Source organism: Dama dama, chromosome 20 (genome assembly GCF_033118175.1).
Source record: "Dama dama isolate Ldn47 chromosome 20, ASM3311817v1, whole genome shotgun sequence".
Lineage (NCBI taxonomy): Eukaryota > Metazoa > Chordata > Mammalia > Artiodactyla > Cervidae > Dama > Dama dama.
This window is the reverse complement of record NC_083700.1, coordinates 65,210,143-65,237,079: the sequence shown is the minus strand read 5'-3', so window position 1 is coordinate 65,237,079 and position 26,937 is coordinate 65,210,143. Positions and strand designations below refer to the sequence as shown.

At 39.6% G+C, this 26,937-nt stretch overlaps 1 protein-coding gene across 7 annotated transcripts in view; it reads right to left on the bottom strand.

Moving 5' to 3' along the window:
- USP33 (ubiquitin specific peptidase 33) overlaps positions 1-23,835 on the bottom strand; it is a 60,720-nt gene extending 36,885 nt beyond the window's left edge. For 2 of the 7 annotated variants that reach the window (XM_061121583.1, XM_061121586.1), the window contains exons 1-2: positions 23,608-23,731; positions 2,454-2,665 (exon numbers count right to left, since the gene is read on the bottom strand). The gene's annotated coding sequence lies outside the window, so the exon portion shown is untranslated. Of the gene's footprint in view, positions 1-2,453; positions 2,666-23,371; positions 23,397-23,607 lie in introns of those variants that run through there. The other 5 variants (XM_061121588.1, XM_061121589.1, XM_061121587.1 and 2 more) reach the window with 4 other exon arrangements.
- Between the last annotated feature and the right edge of the window lie 3,102 nt (positions 23,836-26,937).

Genomic DNA, 26,937 nt, shown 5'->3' with positions numbered 1-26,937 from the left:
AACCTATTCTCACAATTGAATTTCACAACTGAATTTTGTAGTGTCCTACAAAACTGTATATTTTCAAATACATGGAGGTTATTTCCACAACTTCAACACTGGAAGTTTCTCTACTAATAAATAATCATTTTATTAAAATTGACACCTGTGAAGCAATGTAAGCTTGTTTCTCCACTACTCTTGCTGTTTTTCCTCCTTCATTTTTTGAGGTAGATGAAAGGGAAAAAACATCAGGTTATTTTAAGTGTTTACATCCCCTATTTTTCTTTTAAAAATATTAACCCTTAGGCAGAATTGGAATTGATAAGAAAAAGAATTCAGATGGAAACCATTTTCACACTAGCAACAGCCCCCACTGATGATATAAATAAAACAGCTTGGTCCTCTAGCAATATACCTATATAGTCACTTTGTATCAGTTTCTCCACCCTGCACCAGTTACACTTTAGGCCAGATAATTCTCTGGAGCTGGGGGAGTCCTGTACATTGCAAGATAACTCAGCAACATTCCTTCTTCTACCCACTAGTTGCCAGAACACCCACACTACCACCCTGAGCTTCAATCACCAAGGTCACTACACAGTGTAAAACTATATTCTCTAGGCAACAAAGTTATCCCAGGTTGAGACTTTGACCAGACTTAGAGCCTGAAAGCGAAAGTGAAAGCTGCTCAGTTGTGTCTGACCCTTTGTGACCCAGTGGACTACATGGTCCATGGAATTATCCAGGCCAGAATACTGGAGTGGGTAGCCTTTCCCTTATCCAGGGGATCTTTCTGACTCAGGGATCAAACCCATGTCTCCTGTGTTGCAGGAGGATCATCTGAGCTACCAGGGAAGCTCTTAAACAGTTATAAATTTGATTTAATAGAAACTTTTTAATATATTTACTAATATGTTAATATCATCACATTTATAATTGTATACATTTATTTTAAAACACAAATGTGCTGAAATATTAACACATTAGTAAATACATTAAAAAGGTTCTATCAAACCAAATCATTTTAATAAGTCCAATATTACACTACAACCTACAAAATACAACAGGAATCACTCTGAAGTTAATGTTGACTAAGTCATGATTTCTAAATATCACATTACTACATAATATCAAATAAGCCATGCTCCTTGCTTTCATAGCATGAAATAATTGCTGGGACTTGCCTGGTAGTCAAGTGAATAGAACTCCAAGCTCCTAAGGCAGGGAGCATGGTTCTGGATCCCTGGTTGGGGAACTAAGATCTCACCTGCTATATGGTACAGCCAAAAAATCTCAAAATTGAATTAAAATAATTGCTAATATTTTCCATTTTTAATTTATGTATAGGGGAGGGTTTCCCACCCACCTGTCACTTCCTTGTGAGGGTGAATATCTTTTCCCTCTTATCCAATTACTCCCATTTTCAACCATAATGGAGTAATAAGCACCAGATTTACCCTCTTTTAAATAAGAAATCAATTTTTAAAATATATAAAATAATGGTTTTTCAGACACACTGGACAACAGGCATTGCAGGACACTGATCCATCCATTAGAAGATAAAAACAAGGCGACTGCCCCAATTGACTGCCTGGAGAGAATTTCTAGTCTACAGTACAAGCAGAAGAAAACCCAAACAGACTTTGGTGATCTTTCTGAGCTGAAGAGAACAAAGCTGGAAATGCAGGGAGGCCAAGGTGAGTAATCAGAGAGGGAACTGGAAACCTACTCCAGTATTCTTACCTGGAGAATCCCATGGAGAGAGAAGCCTGGCAGGCTAAAGTCCATGGGGTCGCAAAGAGCCGGACACAACTGATTAACTAACACACATATACATAAGGTGAGTAACGGGCTTCTCGGGTGGCTCTGTTGTAAAGAATCTGCCTGCCATATTTACAATAGAACATGGAAGCAACCCTAGATGTCCATCAACAGATGAACGGATAAAGAAGTTGTGGTACATATACACAAAGGAATATTACTCAGCCATAAAAAGGAACACCCTTGAGTCAGTTCTAATGAGGTGAATGAACCTAGAATCTATTATACAGAGTGAAGTAAGTCAGAAAGGGAAAGATAAATATCATATTCTAACACATATATAGGGAATCTAGGAAAATGGTACTTAAGAATTTACTTACAAGGCAGCAATGAAGAAACAGACACAGAATAGACTCATGGACACGGGGAGAGGGGAGGAGAGGGTGAGAGGTATGGAAAGAGTAACATGGACACTTACACTACCATATGTAAAATAGATAGCCAACGGGAATTTGCTGGATGGCTAAAAAACTCAAACAGGGGCTCTATGTCAACCGAGAGGGGTGGGATGGGAGGGAGATGGGAGGGAGCTTCAAAAGAGAGGGGATATATGTATACCTATGGCTGATTCAGGTTGAGGTTTGACAGAAAACAACAAAATTCTCTGAAACAATTATCCTTCAATTAAAATAATAATAATAATAATCTACCTGCCAATGCAGGAGCCTCAGGAGACCTGGGTTCCATCCATGGGTCAGGAAGATCCTTTGGAGAAGGGAATGGCAACCCACTCCAGTATTCTTGCTGGCACAATCCCATGGACAGAGAAGCCTGGCAGGTTACAGTCCGTGGGGTAACAAACAGTCAGACATGACTGAAGCGACTGAGCAGGCACGCAAGGTGAGTAAGAGAAAGTGAAGAACTGAAAAGAAAGTAAGTCAACTCTGGAGATTCCGTTGGGCTTTCATCCAAGCACTGATGAGCACATGCCTATGACTAAGCTACCTCAAGTAGTGGAAAGAACTACAGGAAAGGGGTAGACAGAACAATTCTCAAAGCCAGCACAGGTCTGTCTGTGTGTCCACAGCCAGAGGTGAAAGATTTCACAATACAGAGGGAATAAAGTAATAGTACTCAGAAGGGCACTGCCTTTGTACAGGGGAAAAATTATCCCTAGAGGAAAGACTACTTTGGTTCTGCCTTCAAAAAGCTCAAAAGCAAGCATTATGGGGTCAAACTGCTCCAAAAGAATTAACTGTGTCCCAGAACAAAGATGAAGAACATTTAAAGGAATGAACAAAACCAGCGCCTAACAAGGTAAAAATCAAAATGTCTGGCATCCAACAAAACTATTAAGATACAGAAAGAAGGAAAATCTGACCCTCAGTGGGGAGGGGAAAAAAAAAAAAGAGATCCAGAAATAAGACAGACAGAATCAAGGATACAAATGATAAGAGACATGAAAGACTGGAAGGGGGAAAAAAGAAAAAAAAGACCAAAATCAAAATTCTAAATGTTAAAAAAAAAATAAATAAAAAATCAATGTGAAAAAATACAATGGATGAGATTAAGAGCAGACAAGACAAGGCAAAAAAATCATGAACTTGAAGACACAGTAAAGTGAAAGTGAAGTTGCTCAGTCGTGTCTGACTCTTTGCAACTCTGTGGACTACAGCCTACCAGGCTCCTCCATCCATGGGATTCTCCACGCAAGAATACTGGAGTGGGTTGCCATGGAAATATAAAGATTGAGAAAATTAAACAAGAGCATCACTCAGGTGGCAAAGTCCAAATTTGATGAAAACTAAAAACCTCCAAATTGAAGCAACACAAGACATAAGAACAAATAATACCATGGCATATCAAAAACAAGTAGCTTAAAACTGTTAACAGAAAGGACATCTTAAAAGCAGCCCCAAAAGATCCATAATGTAAACTAGAAACATATAAGCCAGAAAGCAGAGGAGCAACATCTTTATAGAGTTTACTGAAAGAACACCATCAACCAAGAATTCCATACATAGGAAAACATCTTTCGAAAACAAAGGCAACATAAAAACATCTTTAGTCATACAAAAGCTGAAGGAATTTATCACCAGCAGATTTGCATGATAAAACCTGTATGTATGCTTCAATATATTTCCATATAAATCATATACAAATATAGATACAGAGACACATAATATCAACATATTGGTAATGTTTTATTTTCTTCAATAATATTTTTAAAAATCTCAAGTCAAAATTTTCATGGATATATGTGAAATGCATTCACAGATGGATACATGCACTCAATCAATCTTCTAATAATAGATATTTTCCTTGTTTCCATATTGTGTCATTTAAAAATCCATGTAAATGTAATGGGTGTGCCATTATATTTGTATTTGTATTACATGGGCCAGTTTATAAAAACAGTTTGCAAGATTACTTTCCAAAAATGCGATAACAACTCATATTTCCACTCATAAAGGAATACTATTTTCTGCACAGCAACACCATTTTCTCTACTAGCAACAGATATTACTGTTTCTTTTTTTTAACTTTTGTCATTTGATGAGTGTGTTGTTATATTTCACTAGTATTTCATTTGCATTGCCCAGACTTGACTAGCTAGCTCAGTCAGTGGAGCATGAGATTCTTTAATTTGCATTACCTTGACAACCTGTGAGAGGAGACTGAGTGTCTTTTCATGAACTGTATAGCCTTGTGGATTTATTAATTTTCTTTAATGGTTCTTTAAATTTTTGCCCTTCTTACAGTTGGGCTGATAACCTCTTGTAAAAGGAATCCTGTCTTCTATACTGCAACCATTTTTTTCAAACTTACTATTTGTCTATTATTGTTCAGCTGCTAAGTTGCGGCCAACTCTTTGCAACCCCATGCATTGCAGCACTCCAGGCTCCCCTGTCCTTCACTATTCTCCCGGAGCTTGCTCAAACTCATGCCCTTGGTGTCGGTAATGCCATCCAACCATCACATCCTCTGTCATTCCCTTCTCTTATTTGTCTATTAAGTTTATGAAAACCACATAAGTTTACTATCTTAATCATTTTTAAATATACAGTTCAGCAGTATTCAGTATATTCACACTGTTGGGCAATCAATTTCCAGAAATCATTTCATAATGCAAAGTGAAACTCTACAGCATTACACAGCAGCTCTGCACTCCCCCTCCCACCTACCACTGGCAACCACCATTTTACTTTCTGTCTCTACAATTTTGATGAGTCAGGGTGTTTCACAAGTGGAATATAGTATTTTCTTTGTGTCTTGCTTATTTTACTTAGCATAATGTCCTCAAAGTTTATCAATTTTATAGCATGGGCAGGAACTTCCTTCCTTTCCCAGGTTGATTAATATTCAATTGTGGTGATATCTCACTGTGATTCTTTAAAAAAAAAAAAATATATATATATATATATTTCATTCATTTACTTGGCTGTGCTGGGTCTTAGTTGTGGTACATGAGATCTTTTTAGTTGTATCATGTGAGATCTAGTTCCTTGACCAGGAATTGAATTGGCCCCCTGCATTGGGAGCTCAAGAGTCTAGCCACTGGACCACAAAAGAAGTTCCCCCACTGTGGTTTTGATTTGCATTTCCATAATTAGTAATGTTGAGCATCTTTTCACGTGCTCTTAGCCATTTATTTATATACCTTCTTTGGAAAAATGTCTATTCAAGTACCTGAGTCATTTTTCTTTTTTCTTTTTCTTTCTTTCTTTATTTTTTCAGTGGGTTTTGTCATACATTGATATGAATCATCCATAGAGTTACACGTATTCCCCATCCCGATCCCCCCTCCCACCTCCCTCTCCACCCCATTCCTCTGGGTCTTCCCAGTGCACCAGGCCTGAGCACTTGTCTCATGCATCCCACCTGGGCCGGTGATCTGTTTCACCATAGATAATATACATGCTGTTCTTTCGAAACATCCCACCCTCACCTTCTCCCACAGAGTTCAAAAGTCTGTTCTGTACTTCTGTGTCTCTTTTTCTGTTTTGCATATAGGGTTGTCGTTACCATCTTTCTAAATTTCATATATATGTGTTAGTATGCTGTAATGTTCTTTATCTTTCTGGCTTACTTCACTCTGTATAATGGGCTCCAGTTTCATCCATCTCATTAGAACTGATTCAAATGAATTCTTTTTAACGGCTGAGTAATATTCCATGGTGTATATGTACCACAGCTTCCTTATCCATTCATCTGCTGATGGGCATCTAGGTTGCTTCCATGTCCTGGCTATTATAAACAGTGCTGCGATGAACATTGGGGTGCACGTGTCTCTTTCAGATTTGGTTTCCTCAGTGTGTATGCCCAGAAGTGGGATTGCTGGGTCATATGGCAGTTTTATTTCCAGTTTTTTAAGAAATCTCCACACTGTTTTCCATAGCGGCTGTACTAGTTTGCATTCCCATCAAAAGTGTAAGAGGGTTCCCTTTTCTCCACACCCTCTCCAACATTTATTGCTTGTAGACTTTTGGATAGCAGCCATCCTGACTGGCGTGTAATGGTACCTCATTGTGGTTTTGATTTGCATTTCTCTGATAATGAGTGATGTTGAGCATCTTTTCATGTGTTTGTTAGCCACCTGTATGTCTTCTTTGGAGAAATGTCTGTTTAGTTCTTTGGCCCATTTTTCGATTGGGTCATTTATTTTTCTGGAATTGAGCTTCAAGAGTTGCTTGTATATTTTTGAGATTAATCCTTTGTCTGTTTCTTCATTTGCTATTATTTTCTTCCAATCTGAGGGCTGTCTTTTCATCTTACTTATAGTTTCCTTTGTTGTGCAAAAGCTTTTAAGTTTCATTAGGTCCCATTTGTTTATTTTTGCTTTTATTTCCAATATTCTGGGAGGTGGGTCATAGAGGATCTTGCTGTGATTTATGTCGGAGAGTGTTTTGCCTATGTTCTCCTCTAGGAGTTTTATAGTTTCTGGTCTTACATTTAGATCTTTAATCCATTTTGAGTTTATTTTTGTGTATGGTGTTAGAAAGTGTTCTAGTTTCATTCTTTTACAAGTGGTTGACCAGCTTTCCCAGCACCACTTATTAAAGAGGTTGTCTTTTTTCCATTGTACCTGAGTCATTTTTTAAATCTAATTGTTTGCTTTTTTTTTTTTTTTAATTGTTTGCTTTTTTGTTGTTGAGTGTAAGAATCCTTTATATACTCTGGATTTTAACTCCTTATTGGATATATGATTTGCAAATATTTTTACCCATTCCATAGGTGGCCTTTTCACTCTCTTGACTATGTCCTTTGATGCACGATAATTTCTAATTTGATACAGTTCAATTTATCTATTAACTTTTGTGACCTGTGCTTTTAGTGTCACATCCAAGAAATCACTGACAAATCCAATGTCACAAAGTTTCCCCTCTATGCTTTTTTCTAAGTGTTTTAGTTCTTATGTTTATGCCTTTGATCCACTAAAGTTAATTTTTGTATGTTTGGGTAAGGTAAAGATCCAGTGTTGTATTTTTGCTTCTGAATATAAAGTTTGCCCAATACCCTTTCTTGAAAAGACTGTTATTTTTCCCACTGAATGGTCTTGGCACTCATCAAAAAACATTTGACCAGGGATACTTTACTAAGATAGTGAAATAAGATCTTGAGTTCACCTCCTTTCACCTGCACATGAAAATCACAACTATTTACAGAGCAACTATAGATGAGAATGACCTGAAGGCAAGCACAAAAGATTTTTCAATACTAAAGACATGAAGAAGGAACCATGAAACAGATAGAAGGAGCAGAGATGCAATATAGTAAAGATCTACACACCTGGGCAGGCAACCCACAAAAAGGAAAATAATCGCAACTGTTGAGTTTCTCCCTAAGGAGTAAAGGATCTGAGCTCCATACTGGGCTCTCCAGGCCAAGGGTTCTGCAAAGGGAAAAGGCGCCCCAAAATATCTAGCCCTGAAGACCACCTAGCACTTGAGTACAGAAGAGATGGAGGTCCATAGGAAACAAACCTCTACTCGTTTCTAAAAAAAAAAAATATGTGTGTGTGTGTGGGGGGGGGTGTGGGTGTGTAATTTGGCTGCACTGGGTCTTAGTTGCAGCATGTTGGAGCTAGTTGGAGCTGTGTGTGTGTGTGTGTGTGTGTGTGTGTGTGTGTGTGTGTAATTTGGCTGCACTGGGTCTTAGTTGCAGCATGTTGGAGCTAGTTGGAGCTGTGTGTGTGTGTGTGTGTGTGTGTGTGTGTGTGTGTGTGTGTGTGTGTGTGTGTGTGTGTGTAATTTGGCTGCACTGGGTCTTAGTTGCAGCATGTTGGAGCTAGTTCCCTGACCAGGGATCGAATCCAGGCCTCCTGCATTAGCGCCATGGAGTCTCAGCCACTGGACCACCAGGGAAGCCCCAAAACTCCACTCTTGACTGGCAAGCTTCACAAGAAGCAGAACCTGACATCCAATAATGTTAATGTAAGAGTCAAAATATGGAAGTCCATAAACAGAACAGATAAAGAATATGTGAGACACACACACACAGTTGAATACGACTCAGCCATTAAAGAAAGAATGAAATCTTGCATTTGTGACTACATGGATGAACCTAAAGAGTATTATGCCAAGTAAGGTAAATCAGAATGATAAAGACAAATACATACAAAAAACAAAACAGATTAAAAAAAAACAGAGAACAGGCAGCTGCCAGAGGGGAAGGAGCAGGGGTTGACAAGGGAAAAAAAAGTTAACTATGTGAAGTAACAAATGCTAATAGCGTGATTGTGGTAATTACAATGCATATTTATATGAAACCACCACATTATACACCTTGAAAATATAAATTTTTGTCAGCTATACCTTAATAAAGCTGAAAAATTTTTTTAAAAATTGATCACATCTGTGTGCATTATTTCTGGGCTCTATGCTATTCCATTAGTCTATGTTTATCTTACAATCAAAACTATTATTAACTTTTTTATGGTATGCTTTATCATTAAAAGTATTAATTTTTAATAAAATCAGACACATCTCTTATTTTGTAACAGCTTTTGAGTTTCTAATCTTAAGGTTTCCTTCACCGTAATTTATAGAGCTAAAACTATAGAATAGCATTAAATTTTTTTAAAACAAGACTTTAATCTATCAGGAGGTTATCTTAAGACAGGAGCCCAGATTTATTTTCTTCCAGATGGGCAGACATTTGTATCAGTGCCATTTACTACATAATCTAAATCACTGCAGATGGTAACTGCAGCCATGAAATTAAAAGATGCTTGCTCCTTGGAAGGAAAGTTATGACCAACCTAGAGAGCATATTAAAAAGCAGAGACATTACTTTGCCAACAAAGGTCCATCTAGTCAAGGCTATGGTTTTTCCAGTAGTCATGTATGGATGTGAGAGTTGGACTATAAAGAAAGCTGAGCGCCGAAGAATGGATGCTTTTGAACTGTGGTGTTGGAGAAGACTTTTGAGAGTCCTATGGACTGCAAAGAGATCCGATCAGTCCATCCTAAAGATCAGTCCTGAGCGTTCATTGGAAGAACTAATGTTGAAGCTGAAACTCCAATACTTTGGCCACCTGATGCGAGGAGCTGACTCATTTGAAAAGACCCTGAAGCTGGGAAAGATTGAAGGCGGGAGGAGAAGGAGACGACAGAGGATGAGATGGTTGGATGAGATGGTTGGACAGAGTATGATATGAGATGGATCACCGACTCAACGGACATGAGTCTGAGTAAACTCCAGGAGTTGGTGATGGACAGGGAGGCCTGGCATGCTGCAGTCCATGGGGTCGCAGAGAGTCGGACACGACTGAGCAACTGAACTGAACCCGCTTCCTACTGAATTGTAACGTTATCTTTAACCTTTATTAAGTCTGCACATACCTCTATACATATTTTCTAACAGATCTCTGCCCATACTGTATTAATCAGATTTAGAGACTACAATATTCTATACAGAATAGGTGACATACTTCCTTCACTGTTCCATTTCAGCTTCCTTGGCTACTCTCTAAATACTCTCTAAATCACTAGAAAATCTGATAATTTTACTTCTTATGTTCCAATATTAATATCAGTTATTTAATTTTACTGTTTTAAGGCAACTATTAGAATCTCTAAAGGCAATCTGAATATAAAGGTGATGTGAGCATCTATGTCAGGGTCCTTATATTAATGTTTTGCCATTTAGGGTATTTTCTATCATTTCTATTCTTAATTTGCTTACATTTAAAAAATTTGAAATGGTCTATCTAAAAACTGCAGTTTAGTTGATTTACACTATTGTATTAGTTAGAAATGGTCTTAATGAACTCTATGAAATGCCTTTTCAGCAGCTACTGATGGCTTACTATATTCTTTGTTTCATTTGTTGATACTATCTATTATATTAACAAATTTAATACTATCTTTGCATTGATGCAATATATCCTATTGAGTCAAAATGTATAATTAGTCAGTTTACTTCATATCTAAATTCTATCAGCTAATATTATATTTAGAAATTTTGCATTCCCAGAAACAAGTAAGACTGATCTTTTTTGGTAGTTTTTTTTTTCCCCCTTTTCTGGCCAAGATGGAGGAGCTTTGCGATCTTAGTTCCCAAACAGGAATTGAACCCATGCACCGGGTAGTGGAAGGGCAGAATCGTAACCACTGGACCGTCAGGGAAGCAGTATTTTTATTTAGGATAAAAGTATGTGTGCTTCACAGAATGCACTGAGTAGTTTTGCATCCTAAATAAATTAGAATAGAGTTTTTTTTAAACTTACGATGTTGTTTATAAATTAAATGAAAGTCAGCTGTGAAACCATCTGCTATGCTGCCTCGTTTAAGGAACAATTTTCAACGGCCTTTGCAATCCCTGATGGAGAATTGGTCAATTCAAGTTTTCCACTTCTTGGATCAATCCTACTAATTTATACTTTGCTATAAAATTATCCATTTATCTCAATTTTCAACTTTGGCATCATGGCATAACATGTAATATTCTGAAGGTATGAATATGATTCCATTAATCCCTCCTATATCTGGGTGTCTATGATGTTTCCTTTCTCATTCTTAATATTGCATATTTTTACTCCAATTTTTTTTCCCCTTATATGAGGTTTATCTATTAATAATTCATCAGTCCTTGTAAAGAACCAGCTCTGGGATTTATCCTTCCCACTGTTTTTGTTTTGCTATTTCCAATTCTATTAATTACAATTTTATCTTTAATCCCCATGTCCTAATTGGTTTCTGTTTTATTTTCTTAATCCCTAAATATGGGTACTGAATTCCCTTAGCTTTATTTAGTTAATAATAAAAGTATTTAAACTATAGATTTTCCTCTAAATATCAATGTTTGCCAATAAGATAGAAATATTCTCCTCATTGTTTTCTAGATAGTATGTAATCTCACTTTTTTCTATAAATCTCACTTTTGATGGTAGTGTTTTAAGTCCATCAATACAAGAATGAATACACACGATTGACTGTTACACAACAGTTTAACTTGTTATTACCCATCATGCACTGGATGGATAATTTATCAACATGCATAGATCTAAAGGAGCTTCCCTGCTGGCTCAGACAGTAAAGGTGTCTTCTTGCAATCCAGAAGATCCAGGTTCGACCCCTGGAGAAGGAAATGGCAACCCACTCCAGTACTCTTGCCTGGAAAATTCCATGGATGGAGTAACCTCATAGGCTACAGTCCACAGGGTCATAAAGAGTCGGACATGACTGAGAGATTTCACTTTCACTTTTCATAGATCTAAAGGACATAACATTGAATGGAAAAAAAGGAAGAAGCACAATGTTCATTCTCTATGATACTACTGAAGTAAAAGTTTAAAACATGAGAGGGAGATAACTTAGGAATTTGGGATTAGCAGATACAAAGTACTATATGTAAAATAGATAAGCAAGGTCCTACTTACGTATAGTACAGAGAACTGTATCATCTTGTAATAAACTATCAAGGAAAACAAGATAGAAAAGAAGGTATATGTATAACAGAATCACGTTGCTGTACATCAGAAACTAATACAACATTGTAAATTAACTATACTTCAATGAAAAAAAAGAAGAAAAAGCAAAGTTTAACCAAAAAAAAACCCAAAAGAAAACATGCATAACAATAGTACATTGTATCTATCTGTATGTACACATCCACTGTAAAAGCACAAAAATATAGCCTTGAAGGTTATGTATTCTGAACGTTGCCTCAAAGAAGAAAAGGGGACTAGGGAAAGATTAGTTCTCTCTGTTCTGCAATTAATGTTCTGGTATTTAAACAATCTATTTCTGCTTTATTGACTATGCCAAAGCCTTTGACTGTGTGGATCACAATAAACTGTGGAAAATTCTGAAGGAGATGGGAATACCAGACCACCTGACCCGCCTCTTGAGAAACCCGTATGCAGGTCAAGAAGCAACAGTTAGAACTGGACATGGAACAAAAGACTGGTTCCAAATAGGAAAAGGAGTACGTCAAGACTGTATATTGTCACCCTGCTTATTTAACTTATATGCAGAGTACATCATGAGAAACACTGGGCTGGTAGAAGCACAAGCCGGAATCAAGATTACCGGGAAAAATATCAATAACCTCAGATATGCAGATGACACCACCCTATAGCAGAAAGTGAAGAGGAACTAAAAAGCCTCTTGATGAAAGTGAAGGAGAGTGAAAAAGTTGGCTTAAAGCTCAACATTTAGAAAACTAAGATCATGGCATCTGGTCCCATCACTTCATGGGAAATAGATGGGGAAACAGTGGAAACAGTGTCAGACTTTATTTTGGGGGGCTTCAAAATCACTGCAGATGGTGACTACAGCCATGAAATTAAAAGACGCTTACTCCTTGGAAGGAAAGTTATGACCAACCTAGATAGCATATTAAAAAGCAGAGACATTACTTTGCCAACAAAGGTCTGTCTGATCAAGGCTACGGTTTTTCCAGTGGTCATGTATGGATGTGACAGTTGGACTGTGAAGAAAGTTGAGCACCGAGAAATTGATGCTTTTGAACTATGGTGTTGGAGAAGACTCTCGAGAGTCCCTTGGACTGCAAGGAGATCCAACCAGTCCATCCTAAAGATCAGTCCTGGGTATTCATTGGAAGGACTGATGTTGAGGCTGAAACTCCAATACTTTGGCTACCTCATGCAAAGAGCTGACTCACTGGAAAAGACCCTGATGTTGGGAAGGATTGGGGGCAGGAGGAGAAGGGGACAACAGAGGATGAGATGGCTGGATGGCATCACCGACTTGATGGACATGGGTTTCGGCAGACTCCGGGAGTTGGTGATGGACAGGGAGGCCCGATGTGCTGCGATTCATGGGGTCAAAAGAGTTGGACATGACTGAACAACTGAACTGAATTGAACTGAATGAGAATTAATACATGTAAAAACAAAAAAAAAGCTAACCATTTGTATCAAGGCTATTTAGTATTCTCTATAATTAAAGACAACACTATCAAAATAGAAGGCCCTTCATATTCTAGTTATTTAGCTTTACTTAATTCACTATGGTAACAAAATCATTCTTTTTTCCTTCTGTTGATAAAGAACATTGAGAGTAGGGCATTCAGATAAAGGAGGGTAAGACAACGGGAGTCATCAGCTACTTCAATTTCCTCTAAAAGTGTACACCAAAAGAAAGAAGGCATGCATGCTTTCATTCTGGTCTGAAAGTTTGTTCAAGGAAGATAGGAACTAGACATTAAAAAAGACAAGCAACATGAAAGCAGTAAAAACAAAAACTACATGAAAAAACTATTTGTTCAGTCTACAAATGTAGAACCCACAAAACTCTAAGGCTCCTTTAGAAGATGTGGATCAAAGGTTGGGAATCACTACAGAGCAAAAAAAAAAAAAAAAAATCAAGCTTTGCGTGGAAATTAAAGCTTTCCATAATTTGACCTCAATGTGCAATCTTTATCAGGCAACTTTTCCCCCTTTCTACCATATCTAGACAATCTGAAATCTCCTCAGTCATAAAGATGGGAACAACAACAACTGAAAAATCTTCTAGACTGAAATGACAGCATTCATTCTGTATGATGTACAGCTTTGGCAGGGACTCAACTGCTCATCCAGATTTAAAACTGTTTCTGAAGATACTACTATTAAGGCTGCTGCTGCTGCTGCTAAGTCGCTTCAGTCGTGTCTGACTCTGTGCGACCCCACAGACGGCAGCCCACCAGGCTCCGCCATCCCTGGGATTCTCCAGGCAAGAACACTGGAGCGGGTTGCCATTTCCTTCTCCAATGCGTGAAAGTGAAAAGTGAAAGTGAAGTCGCTCAATCGTGTCTGACTCTTAGGGACCCCATGGACTTCAGCCCACCAGGCTCCTCCATCCATGGGATTTTCCAGGCAAGAGTACTGGAGTGGGGTGCCATTGCCTTCTCTGATTTTTAAGGCAGTGGGGGATATTTTAGCAGTACGATCTCCCAGGTTTCAGGCCCCAAATTCTAACCTGGTCATCCTACTAACAGAACAGTAGACATTCAAATTTTAATATGGAAAGGCATAGGGACCAGTGTTATCAATATTTGTTATACATTAGACATATTAATAGTTGATAACCTAAGGAGAATCTTTTAATATTGAAGAACTGCCTGTAATCCATTATCTAGCCTATTCCAAGATCATGGCGTCTGGTCCCATCACTTCAAAGCAAAGAGATGGGGAAAAAGTGGCAAATTTTATTTTGGGGGCTCCAAAATCACTGTGGACAGACTGCAGACACAAAATTAAAAGACACTTACTCCTTGGAAGAAAAGGTATGAATAACGTAGTGTGTGTGCACTTAGTCACTCAAGTCATGTCCAACTCTTTGTGACCTCATGGACTATAGCCCACCAGCATCCTCTGTGCATGGGGATTCTCCAGGCAAGAATACTAGAGTGGGCTGCCATGCTCTCCTCCAGGGAATCTCTCCAACCCAAGGATTAAACCCAGGTCTCCCACATTGCAGGTGAATTCTATACCATCTGAGCCACCAGGGAAGCCATGACAAACCTAGACAGCATATTAAAGAGCAGAGACATCCTTTTGTTCACTAAGATCCATATAGTCAAAGCTATTGTTTTTCTAGTAGCCATGTAAGTGTAAGGGTTGGACCACAAAGAAGGCTGAGCACCAACGAATTGATGCTTTCAAACTGTAATGTTGGAGAATACTCTTGAGAGTTCCTTAGACAGCAAGGAGATCAATCCAGTCAATCCTAAAGAAATCAACCTTGAATATTCACTGGGAAAACTGATACTGAAGCTGAAGCTCTAATACTTTGGCCCCCTGATGCAAAGAGCCAACTCTGGAAAAGACCCCAAGGCTGGGAAAGATTGAAGGCAGGAGGAGAAGGGCAATAGAGGATGAGACGGTTGGATGGCATCACCGACTCAATGGATACAAGTTTGAGCAAACTACCAGAGATAGTGAAGGACAGGGAAGCCTGGTGTGCTGCAGTCCATGGGGTTACAAAGAACTGGACACAACTTAGCTACTGAATATCAAGTCTATTCTAAAATGTAAAGCTATTTATAAAGAATCAGAGTCAAGAGACTGTGAGAAAAAAATTTATGTCAGGAGAACTAGTTGCTAATTCATTAGCTACACAGAAGATTAATACGAATCCAGAAGAAAGTCTGTAACAGCAGATGGCAGAACTCATCAATATTTTTAACAAAAATATGGATAAAGACACGGAAGGCAGGCTAGTGAAATCTAATTATAAAAATAATTTTACAAAAAAAAAGTTTATTTCAGAAAAGTGAGCTAAAATTAACAAGGATGGATAAAATATTCTATATTGGGATTCAGAGAGTCTACTATCTAAAGTAAGGCCAGAAAAGGGTTTCAAGTATTTAGATTCTAGATGCTACAGAAGATGAATGAAACAACAGTATAGTTTTTGCTCAATTTATCAATAGAACAATAGGTTTCAGAACAAAAAGAGTAGTCAGTTTTATTGTACTCATAAACTAAGATTATATCTCCAATGTATTATTTATGACGAATACTAAAAGCTACAGAATACAAATGCCTTCCACAGTCTTAAATAATATGAAAATTGTATCATGATAAGACAACACTATGGCTAAAAGTAAAGCTGCCAAAGCAAGCCTAATTAAGGGCCTGGCTCATATCCAAGCTCCACTATGTCCTAGGTTTGTGAGAAGTGTTAAGTCACTTCTCTGTTCCTCAGTTCCCTCATCCATAAAACTGACATAATTACAAAAGTCTACCGTGTGGAGTTGTGGGTATAACATATATGTTAACATATAATGATATAAATTACTTGGAACAGAGTGACAGTAAGCACTCAATAAATGCTAGCTATTTATCAGGAAAAACCTCAAGTATGAATAGTTAGACAGCAGAAGGCAAAGGCTGGAGGACTAGAGGGGAGTTCCTGGAGGTCCAGTGATAAGGACGCAGCACTTTCAGTGCCTAGGTCTTGGTTCAATCCCTGGCTGGGGATCAAAGATCCAGCAAGCCACCCCATATGCCAACACTCCCCAACCAAAAAAGTCCTGGCAAGTAGGATGTTCCCCATCATTGTTATACACAGAGGCTGAAAGCCCAACCGTTAGGTGTTTCAAAGAACAGCATTTTGGCCCAAAATCAGTTCTAATATTCTCTGGCTACAGAAAAATTGATTTGTCTGTCAGTTTCAGCCTACATAACTGTTCCATTACTACAACTAATCTGATTAGTTCAACTGTACTATTTTAAATATTAGGTTTAAAAATTATTTCAACAGCAATAAGCTAATAGCTAATTTTTCCATATTTACAACAGAAGAAAACTGCTACCCAACAAAAGCAAACCAAAAATATTGACAATGGAAGTATAGGTGAAAAGAGTACAATAATAAGCAGAAAGATTTGGGTTTATTCTAAATCAGTCCATAATAAGTGTTTGTGGATACTTTTAATTTATAAAATCTGCTGTTGAGGACTTACTTTTAAGAATTGTTTCCTGTCCTTTAAACAAATATTCTAGCAAACATACTCTTTAAAATCTCCACACAGATCTCACAGTGTTATAAGTCTTTCCTTAATCATTCTTAATTTTCCTTCAAACCATAAAGCAGAAAAAGAAATTTAGTATTAATCTAATTTTCCTGTTCCTGGTGCGAGTGGTAAAGAATCTGCCTGCCAAAGCAGGAGATGCAAGAGACACCAGTTTGATCCCTGGGTCAGGAAGATCCCCTAGAGAAAGACATGGCAACCCACTCCTGTGGGTTCTTGCCTGGAAAGTTCCACAGACAGAGGAGCCTGGTAGGCTACAGTCCTTGGGGTCAAGGATGAGTGCGGTCAGGAGCTAAAGCACAGGTGGAGGGTGGCCCTTAGAGTGAAGGTAAACAATACATCCTCAGCAACAGGAGGGGAGGTGGAGGATGTGGAGACCTTTTGGTATGTGGTGGTGGTGGTGTGCATGTGTGGAAGTTCTCCTCTAATTTCTTTTATTTTCTCCATTAGGTAGGAAAGCAAGATATCAGTTGGAAGTAAGAACTGGGAAAAGAGGTTTGAAGAAAGTGGAGAAGTTGTGAAAACAAATATCTTAGAGTGGAGCTGGGGAATTCAATGAACCAGGAAAATGTAGTTCTAGGCATCAGTTTCAGACACAAAAACGTGAGGAGGAATAAGACTATCCTCTCTAGCTTAACATGACAGTTGCTTTTTAACTATGGTGTTGGAGAAGACTCTTGAAAGTCCCTTGGACTGCAAGGAGATCCAACCAGTCCATCCTAAAGGAGATCAGTCCTGGGTGTTCACTGGTAGGACTGACATTGAAGCTGAAACTCCAATACTTCAGCCACCTGATGCGAAGAGCTGACTCATTTGAAAAGACCCTGATGCTGGGAAAGATTGAGGGGAGGAGGAGAAGGGGACGACAGATGATGAGATGGTTGGATGGTATCACCAACTCAACAGACATGAGTTTGGGTAAACTTCAGGAGCTGGTGATGGACAGGGAGGTCTGGCGTGCTGCAATTCATGGGGTCGCAGAGTCAGACATGACTGAGCGACTGAACTAAGAGAACTATACAATCTCCTGATTTCTCCACTTGCAATCTATCTGTTCTAGAACCTTATCTTACTTAACACTGCCACAGTAAATCACCCAAACTGCATAGCTCTAATCTAGCAATCTAAGCTTTAAATAAAATTCCTTAGTTGAGATGTATAAACATCAATCAGCATTTGCCATAAAGAAAAAAAAACTGTCCAATAATGGCAAAGTATAGTCACCCGTAACCTAATCTAGTTGAAATAATTGTGACAAACACTAGGGGGAGGAGGAAGAGAGAAGAAGAGAAATGGAGAACAAAAATGAATGAGTAAAAGAGCTCTAACAGAAGCAAAAACCAGCTGACGGTAATTTCCACCTTAAGTCACTTCTGACTTAAGCAAGATGGAAAGGTAATTAAATTAACAGACTATCAACATTATGGACTATTAACACGATATAACATTAAAACTACTTTAGAACATATAGAATCATAGAAAAACAAAGGCAACCGCCATATTCGAATGAGAACCATTCTAAGAAATCTTGTTGATTTTTTGTCTTTATCAAAATACTGTTGATTATTTTTTAAAAAATCAATTTATTCATCTAAATAATGCCTCTGCTAAAAATATTAGCAATCCTTCCTTCAGGATTTTACAGGTAAAAACTGCAGGCAATTGTATTACTTTATGTCACATTTAGTCCCATATTTCCACCATATTGACATATTTCAGGAGTATGCTAGCCCCAGAAACTTAGAGGTTAATTTAACAAAGGCCTAATCAAGTATAGGTCAGGCACTACATATCTAATACGGGTGGCAGCACTGTTCAAATCTCCACCCTACCTGCCCTTTTGAATGATTAGTCATCTACACTCGACTTTATCAACACTCTCCAACACCCTGTAATTCTTTATGCTCCCGAAAAAACTAATTTGAATGTCACTGGCCTGTCAGTTCAGTTCAGTTCAGTCGCTCAGTCGTGTCTGACTCTTTGCGACCCCATGAATCGCAGCACACCAGGCCTCCCTGTCTATCACCAACTCCCGGAGTTTACTCAAACTCATGTCCATCGAGTCGGTGATGCCATCCAGCCATCTCATCCTCTGTCAACCCCTTCTCCTCCTGCCCCCAATTCCTCCCAGCAACAGGGTCTTTTCCAATGAGTCAGCTCTTTGCATCAGGTGGCCAAAAGTATTGGAGTTTCAGCTTCAGCATCAGTCCTTCCAGTGAACACCCAGGACTGATCTTTAGGACGGACTGTTTGGATCTCCTTGCAGTCCAAGCGACTCTCAAGATTGTCTTCTCCAACACCATAGTTCAAAAGCATCAATTTTTCGGCACTCAGCTTTCTTCACAGTCCAACTCTCACATCCATACATGACCACTGGAAAAACCATAGCCTTGACCAGATAGACATTTGTTGGCAAAGTAATGTCTCTGCTTTTTAATATGCTATCTAGGTTGGTTGTAACTTTCCTTCCAAGGAGTAAGCGTCTTTTAATTTCATGGCTGCAGTCACCATCTGCAGTGATTTTGGAGCCCCCAAAAATAAAGCCTGACACTGTTTCCACTGTCTCGCCATCTAGTTCCCATGAGGTGATGGGACCAGATGCCATGATCTTAGTTTTCTGAATGTTGAGCTTTAAGCCAACTTTTTCACTCTCCTCTTTCCCTTTCATCAAGAGGCTTTTTAGTTCCTCTTCACTTTCTGCCATAAGGGTGGTGTCATCTGCATATGTGAGGTTATTGATATTTCTCCCGGCAATCTTGATTGCAGCTTGTGCTTCTTCCAGCCCAGTGTTTCTCATGATGTACTCTGCATATAAGTTAAATAAGCAGGGTAACAATATACAGCCTCGACGTACTCCTTTTCCTATTTGGAACCAGTCTTTTGTTCCATGTCCAGTTCTAACTGCATACAGGTTTCTCAAGAGGCAGGTGATGTGGTCTGGTATTCCCATCTCCTTCAGAATTTTCCACAGTTTATTGTGATCCACACAGTCGAAGACTTTGGCGTAGTCAATAAAGCAGAAATAGATGTTTTTCTGAACTCTCTCGCTTTTTCGATGATCTAGCGGATATTGGCAATTTGATCTCTGTCAATCCTCCTCAATCACAAGTTATCTAACTCTTAAACCTCAGTGCCTTTTTAGAGTACCTCTTCATGTTCTATATTCTATCAGTTACCAAATTCTACCACTTACTTCTCTGATCACTTCTCAACTCACATTTCTTCTAGGTCTCCACCTAAATTGAAGCTTTCATTTCACATCTGGATTATTTAATGACATTGCCTATTGACAGACACTGTTGACATCTGGCCCTCACCCCGGTCAGCTCACCTTGAGCTGGCACAGAGTGTTCTGCTGGCTTCCCAACTTCAACACTTCTCTGCCTGTAAGTTCTCCAGCCAAACAGGAGCTTGCCCGGCCCTAGCCAAGGCAACACTGGGACAATCTCAATCAGTGAGGCCTGGGAATAGGCAGGAAAAACTCCCCAGCTACCTTTCATTTGCTAGGACAATTCTGAGGCAGTTCTACAAAAATTTCCACAGGATTAAACCCCCAGTTGCCCATCACTGGCTTTTTCCCCTTTCCTGACTCTTTACCCTTATGCTTCATGGCATCTCACCTACATTCTCGTTATATCCAGGTCTGCTTTCAAGATATCACTTCAGAGGAACTAGAAGGGTCACAAAAGTGACACTATCAAGATCTTGCTCAGCCTAAAGCTGCCCAAGTGTTGTCTTGGTCTCAATCCTCTCCCAAATCACAGCTTATTCTGTGGATCACATACTGTGTGTGTGTGTTACGTCACTTCAGTCGAGTCTGACTCTTTGTGACCCTATGGACTGTAGCCCACCAGGTTCCTCTGTCCATGGGATTTTCCAGGCAAGAATACTGGAGTTGGTTGCGGTGCCCTCATCCAGGGATCGAACCTTCATCTCTTATGTCTCCTGCATTGGGAGGGTTTTTTTTTTTTTACCACTAGCACCACGAGGGCGGAGAAGGCAACGGCACCCCACTCCAGTACTCTCGCCTGGAAAACCCCATGGATGGAGGAGCCTGGTGGGCTGCAGTCCATGGGGTCGCTAAGAGTCGGACACGACTGAGCAACTTCACTTTCACTTTTCACTTTCATGCATTGAAGAAGGAAATGGCAACCCACTCCAGTGTTCTTGCCTGGAGAATCCCAGGGACGGGGGAGCCTGGTGGGCTGCCGTCTATGGGGTTGCAGAGTTGGACAGGACTGAAGCAACGTAGCAGCAGCAGCACCACCTGGGAAGCCTGAATCACACACTTCTTCTAACAAAACATCTTCAATGAAGGCTTTCAAAGTTTTTTCATCTCTTACTACTAGCTTATATAAACCATAACTTATGATCAGCCAAATTGCTCTACTGATCCTTTCTCAAATATAAGTTGTACCTTCCCAGGAACGCAATAATCTGTTCATTAGAAATGTCTTCCTGTTGAAAATCCTGCAAAGTTCACAGATGTCAAATATCATCTCTATCAAGATTCAATTACAAGTATATCTTCCTCACCTAAATTCCTGATTATAATACCATAGCATGATTATATGATTATAATACCATAGATACCTGATTATAATACCATATACAATCTTACCATAGTTGTATAAAAAATTACCCAAGCCTGACTACAAATCTGACTCTAAGGGCTGAAACCATGTTTCACTTTTTGTATTTTCCAGAGGGTTTTCCCTGATAGACCCACAGAATCTGACCTACGTGGCATTCTAAAGTAACTTTTGAAAAAAACAGTTATTTTGACATACGCATTGTCTCTTAAGTATTAGTTCTCCTGATATACACACGCTCACACACGCACACTATATTGTACAAAATTCATGCTTTTTATAGACAAACTGTACTCATCTCATTCTCTTTTCAACTACTTATCAAAATGCTCCTGAAATTGCATGCAGACTTTAAAAAAAAAAAGTTTAAAAACTACATGAGGGACTTCACTGTGGTCCAGTGGTTAAGACTCCAAGTTCCTAATGCAGGGGGCCTGAGTCTGATCCCTGGTCAGGCAACTAGATGCCACATGCCACAACTAAGACCCAGCGCAGCCAAATTAAAAAAAAAAAAGTCAAACAAAAAATCTACACCAAAAAAAGCTATTTATTCCTTTATTTTTAAGAAATGACTACATTTCACATTTCTCACCAAAAATCTTTCACCATTTATGCTCTTCATTTCCTTTAAGAGTCCACAGTCTGTCACGTTATAGTTCACAGTGCTCCAAAATCTAGCTGAATTCCAAATTATATCAAAGGTTATTTCAGCAAGATTATTTCAGGCTTTAGAGAAATTCTAATCCTTACACAATCTCAAAATGTCTCTGTTGTGGGAAAAGGCTTTACTTCTTGGCATTCCTAACTCAGAGAACAGGCATGAGGATCAAATAAGATTGTACATTTGAAAAGTCACTGAAAATTATAACAGCAATACATAAATGTTAAAAATATCTCAACGCTGCATTTCAAATGAATAAAACAATTTATCTACTACAATCTCATGCTATTAAATGCATTTATGTTTTTGGTTACAAATAGGTTATAAAGAATCACAAAAGACAAAAAAGTGAAAGCTGGCTCTAAACCAGATAAAAAATAAGAAGCAATCTTAATCAGACTATCTCTCCTGCACTTGACAAGAGGTCAAATAATTTATTTCTGGACTATTTCTTGTACTGTCCATTTTTTTCAATCCTGCCAAAGTAACATAACATAAAGCCCCTGGTGTAGTACAATTTATTCCTATTACTTTTTCTTAAGATTAGCATTGTCTTTCAATAAGATTCCCATTTTCCCCCATGTTTATATTAACAGCATGAATTCACTAACAATATTCATATTATGTTCAGACCAAATAGCTGATTATTTGCTTTGGTCAGCCCTTCTGCTTCAACTAGAAACGAACTAGGACAGACTCATTATTTTCTGAAACAAATTTTTCTTAAAAGAAAAATAATCTGATCAAACTAAAAAATTCTACAATTCTATACATATATTAAGCAAGAAGTCTAGAGATCCTTGTGGTAAAATTTAGCGTCAGTTTAGAGTCTACGCACCTGCCGGTGTTGTCACCACTGTCCCAATTTTCCTGGCCTTATATTGATATGAAAACGTAAACCCTAAAAATACTTGAGTGTAAAGCACCAGAGTCATCCAACAATCATTCAAAAGAAGAGCATTTTATAGTAGGTAAACACGTTAAGAGTAAAGATCTGGGAAATCACACACCATGGAAACTGACTCAAACAAAAGCTGCGGAAGGACAGACAACAGGGGCTACCGTAACCTCTGAAAACAGTCGGGATTAAATATTCATCGAAGAAAAATTCCAGGGACGACGCCGCCTAGGTTTTCCCGCTGACAACAAAGAATATCGGGGCCCCTGGGGTTGCACAAATGGGTCCGATCACCCGAACTGCGCCGCAAAGCGAAACCAGAACCCCGGAGCCAGCGCGCTGCGGGGCTCACAGTCTTCGGCGCCCAACGTGCGGGGCTGGCAAGCTGGAATGCGGACCGAGGAAAGGAGCGGAGACCCTCTCAGGGACTCGCCTGACCCCTCCTGCCTCCCAGGGAAGCGCACCCTGGGAACCCCTCCTCAAACCTACGACTGACTCGCGTCCTCCGCCGACCCCTACCGGGGCGGCCACCAATCATGAGCGCAGAGCACTGGAGGGGCCTAGGCCTTCTATCCACCCGCGCGCTCACCACCATCCGGAATCAAGAAAAGGAGGCCGCTACAGCAGCCACAGCCCCGGTACGCGGCAGCGAGAACACAGATCCGCCTCTGGCTGCAGGCGGGCGCCCTTCGGCCCCGCGCCCCTCCCAGCAGCGTCGCGCTCACCTCCACGGCCTTCCCTACGGGCCCCGCCAGCGCGGCCAACGGTGGCCTGCGGCCGCACCTTCCCCAACTCCTCTTTTCTTCTCCTGACCTAGGAGACGGGAGGCTTCGCGTCCTGCGCGCCGGAAAACAGCTCTGCAGCTTAGCCCGCGGGCTCCCCGCCTCCCGCACCCGCCACTTCCCGCAGCAGCTGCCGCTCCTTCCGGTGTCTCCGCCGTCGCCGCAGGCGTCTGGGGAGTTGCGGGAGGGCGGGGAGGGGCGGGGCTGCGAGGAGAGCCCGCCCCGGCTCCGGGGCGTGGCCGCGGCGGCCGGGTCCAGGTGCGGAGACCCAGGCTGCTGTCCTCGCTGAGACTTCCTAAGGAGCTAACGGCTCGGGGAGCAATTTTAGATTTGGGACACTTCGTTTCTACACGAGTTCTCGCCCTCTTGTACAGTCACACTGGGACCATTAACAGGTCTGTCTCGATGCATTACAGAATTTGCGTTTAGGCTGCCCACTAAAGGGGCAAAGAAATACCAGTTTACTTAATTCAACACTTTTCCCTTCCTCTCTTTCTTCTTCCAACATCTTGGGACCTAGGCTCTGATAGTCATTGTGTTTCTTTTTCCACATCTACAAAGTAGAAATTCATCTCTCCCATTTTCCCTTAGGCCAAAATCAAGATCAGATAAAATATTTATTGAAACCTTAGTATCTGCTTAGTGACTAAAGCATTTAAAGAGATCTGCCAAAAAAAAAAAGAGAGAGAGAGAGAGAGAGAGATCTGCCTTCTATTAATAATTTATGGACCTGTTAAAATCCATTCAATTGATTAATATGCAAACAATAAAACAGTTAATATTAATTGTTCCAATTGTCAATTTCAACGTGTCTGTTTATCTCTAACTTTTTTGCCTCCAAAATGGGAGCTTGTACTCCAGTGTTATGTAAGATGATCAATCTCCGTCAGGAACAAATAGAGAATATGGGAGCTTCTAATTCTATTCATATGGTAAAAATGAAAGAAATGAACTTTTGCCATCTTCCTATGTAGGGACTGACACCGAGTCCTCAGTTTGCACCACAACCTATCCTGGGTTAAATGACTGTCGGCATATTTCAAAATATTGCAGTTTACATACTGGAAGATGTCAGCAATGTGTTTAATTTTTATTTCATGAAACCATTGTTTCTCTGATACCTTGTAGCAAAGTACTATCTGACAAAAGGAGAGTTTTATAAGTTTATTTGAAAACAGACAAGTGTTTTTTACGTTTTAAAATTTTATGAACCTTTCTGGTGATAAGTGGCTGTTGTTAGCAATGCTAACAACAAAACAACTTTTTAATGTGTACATTTCCCTATGGTCCTAGAGTAAAAGCTGTGTTTCAAAAATGAGTGAGAACTGCTTTTTGAAAGAAACTTGTGCAATGAAGAGAGCATTTTGAAAAAGGAGGTTTGAAACTGTTTCCATTATTAAGTAACACTGCTGGCAAAAATTGTCACCTATAAAAAAGTCATCTCTGCATCAAAAGACACTATAAAGAGATGAAAAAGTTAAGTCAGCAAGTAGGACAAGATATTTGAAATATGTATCAATGTAACTAATAAAGAGCTCTATATAAATGTGTATATACATATATATATTTCCATGAATCATTAAGACACTAGATAGACAAAAGGCAAAAGTCATTGCTCCAAAAATTCCTGCGTTGAAATGTATCAGTTATATTATGTTATTGCAGACTTCAAGCAAATTTAGCTCAGATCCAAAGTCTTCCCACCAACCTGCTTAGTAATCAACATCCTCTTTTCCTCTTTGACTTATCTGTCCTGCAGGAATTCTAGGGCAAAGGGAAAACAAATGATGTGACTTTTCAAGGCAGGTGTGACTCATTGCCTAGATGACAACAGGCAAGTGCCTTTCATTTGGACACCAGGTCAAGTCCTTGCTATGGATGTCCTTAAAAATCAAGCAAATTCACACTGACAATGCAGTAGCTCTCCCACTTTTAACTTTCATGGATTCCCACCCTTCCTGCCAACCCCTGGTTTACATTTATCCTTTTATCCCTTTATAGCTAAGGCTTCCTTGATGGCTCAGAGGTTAAAGTGTCTGCCTGCAATGCGGGAGACCTGGGTTTGATCCTTGGATCGGGAAGATCCCCTGGAGAAGGAAATGGCAACCCACTCCAGTATTCTTGCCTGGAGAATCTCATGGATGGAGGAGCTTGGTTTACATTTATCCTTTTATCCCTTTATATCTAGAATCCTTAATTCCTTACTTTTCTTCGAACAATGCCTCCACAATAGGCTATAAGGAAGGATGCTGTCACCGGGAAATCTATCAACTCCCTCTCAGGCAGGAGAGATTATACATCCCATAGAGTGGACACCCAGCTGAATCACATTAATTCTGGCACAGAACTCTGGAAGTACCACTTGTGTCCAACGTGATGTGAACTGTACACCTTGAAGTCATGCATCAGGCCAGATAGTGAAGGCTCTCCAAATGGGGATGGGGGGTGGGGCAGAGGGCAGGGAATGAACATCAAAACAAATACCTTCTCATTTTTGCAACTAAGGGCAAGTAAAATAGCAAAGCACAAAACATACATTTCAATGCTCCTGTGCTTGAGACTGAAAAAGGCTTTACAAATGCTGTTCCCTCAGATACACTTGTATCAGATATAATTTGACCAGATACTCCAAACTCCAATCCCTCATTTACCTAACTCCTACCTAGATATTCTCTGTTTAAAGTAGCACTCTTGAGAACTCCCCGGGTGGTCCAAGCAGTTAAGAATCTGCCACGCAATGCAGGGGCCTCAGGTTCAATTCCTGGTCAGGGAACTAAGGTCCCACCTGCCGCAGAGCAACTAAACCGATGCATCACAACAGGAGAGTCCGTGGGCTGCAACGAAAGATCCCATGTTCCACTAAGATCTGACACAGCTGAATAAACAAACAAACATTAAAGAAAAACAAAGTAGCACTCCTAAAACAAATAAAGTAGCACTCTTCACTCCATTATTTCTCATTTTAGTATCGCATTTGTTTCCTTCAGAGAATTTATTATGAATTTGAATTATTTCAAGATTTTTGTGTGCATTTAATTCTTTGCCTATTTTCTCTGAACTGTAAGTATTTCTCTCTTGTTCCCAATATTCTCAGAGATTAATACTGAAGGACACAAAACTTTGTTGGTTCTCAACTGGGGACAGTTGACATCGGCCCCCTGGTGGATATTTGGCGACATCCTTGAAGAGGAGTAGAGAAAAAAAGAAACATTCCTTTGCATTAACCTGACAAGGGAGTCCAAAATGTTATTAGTGACACTGCTGAGAAACCCT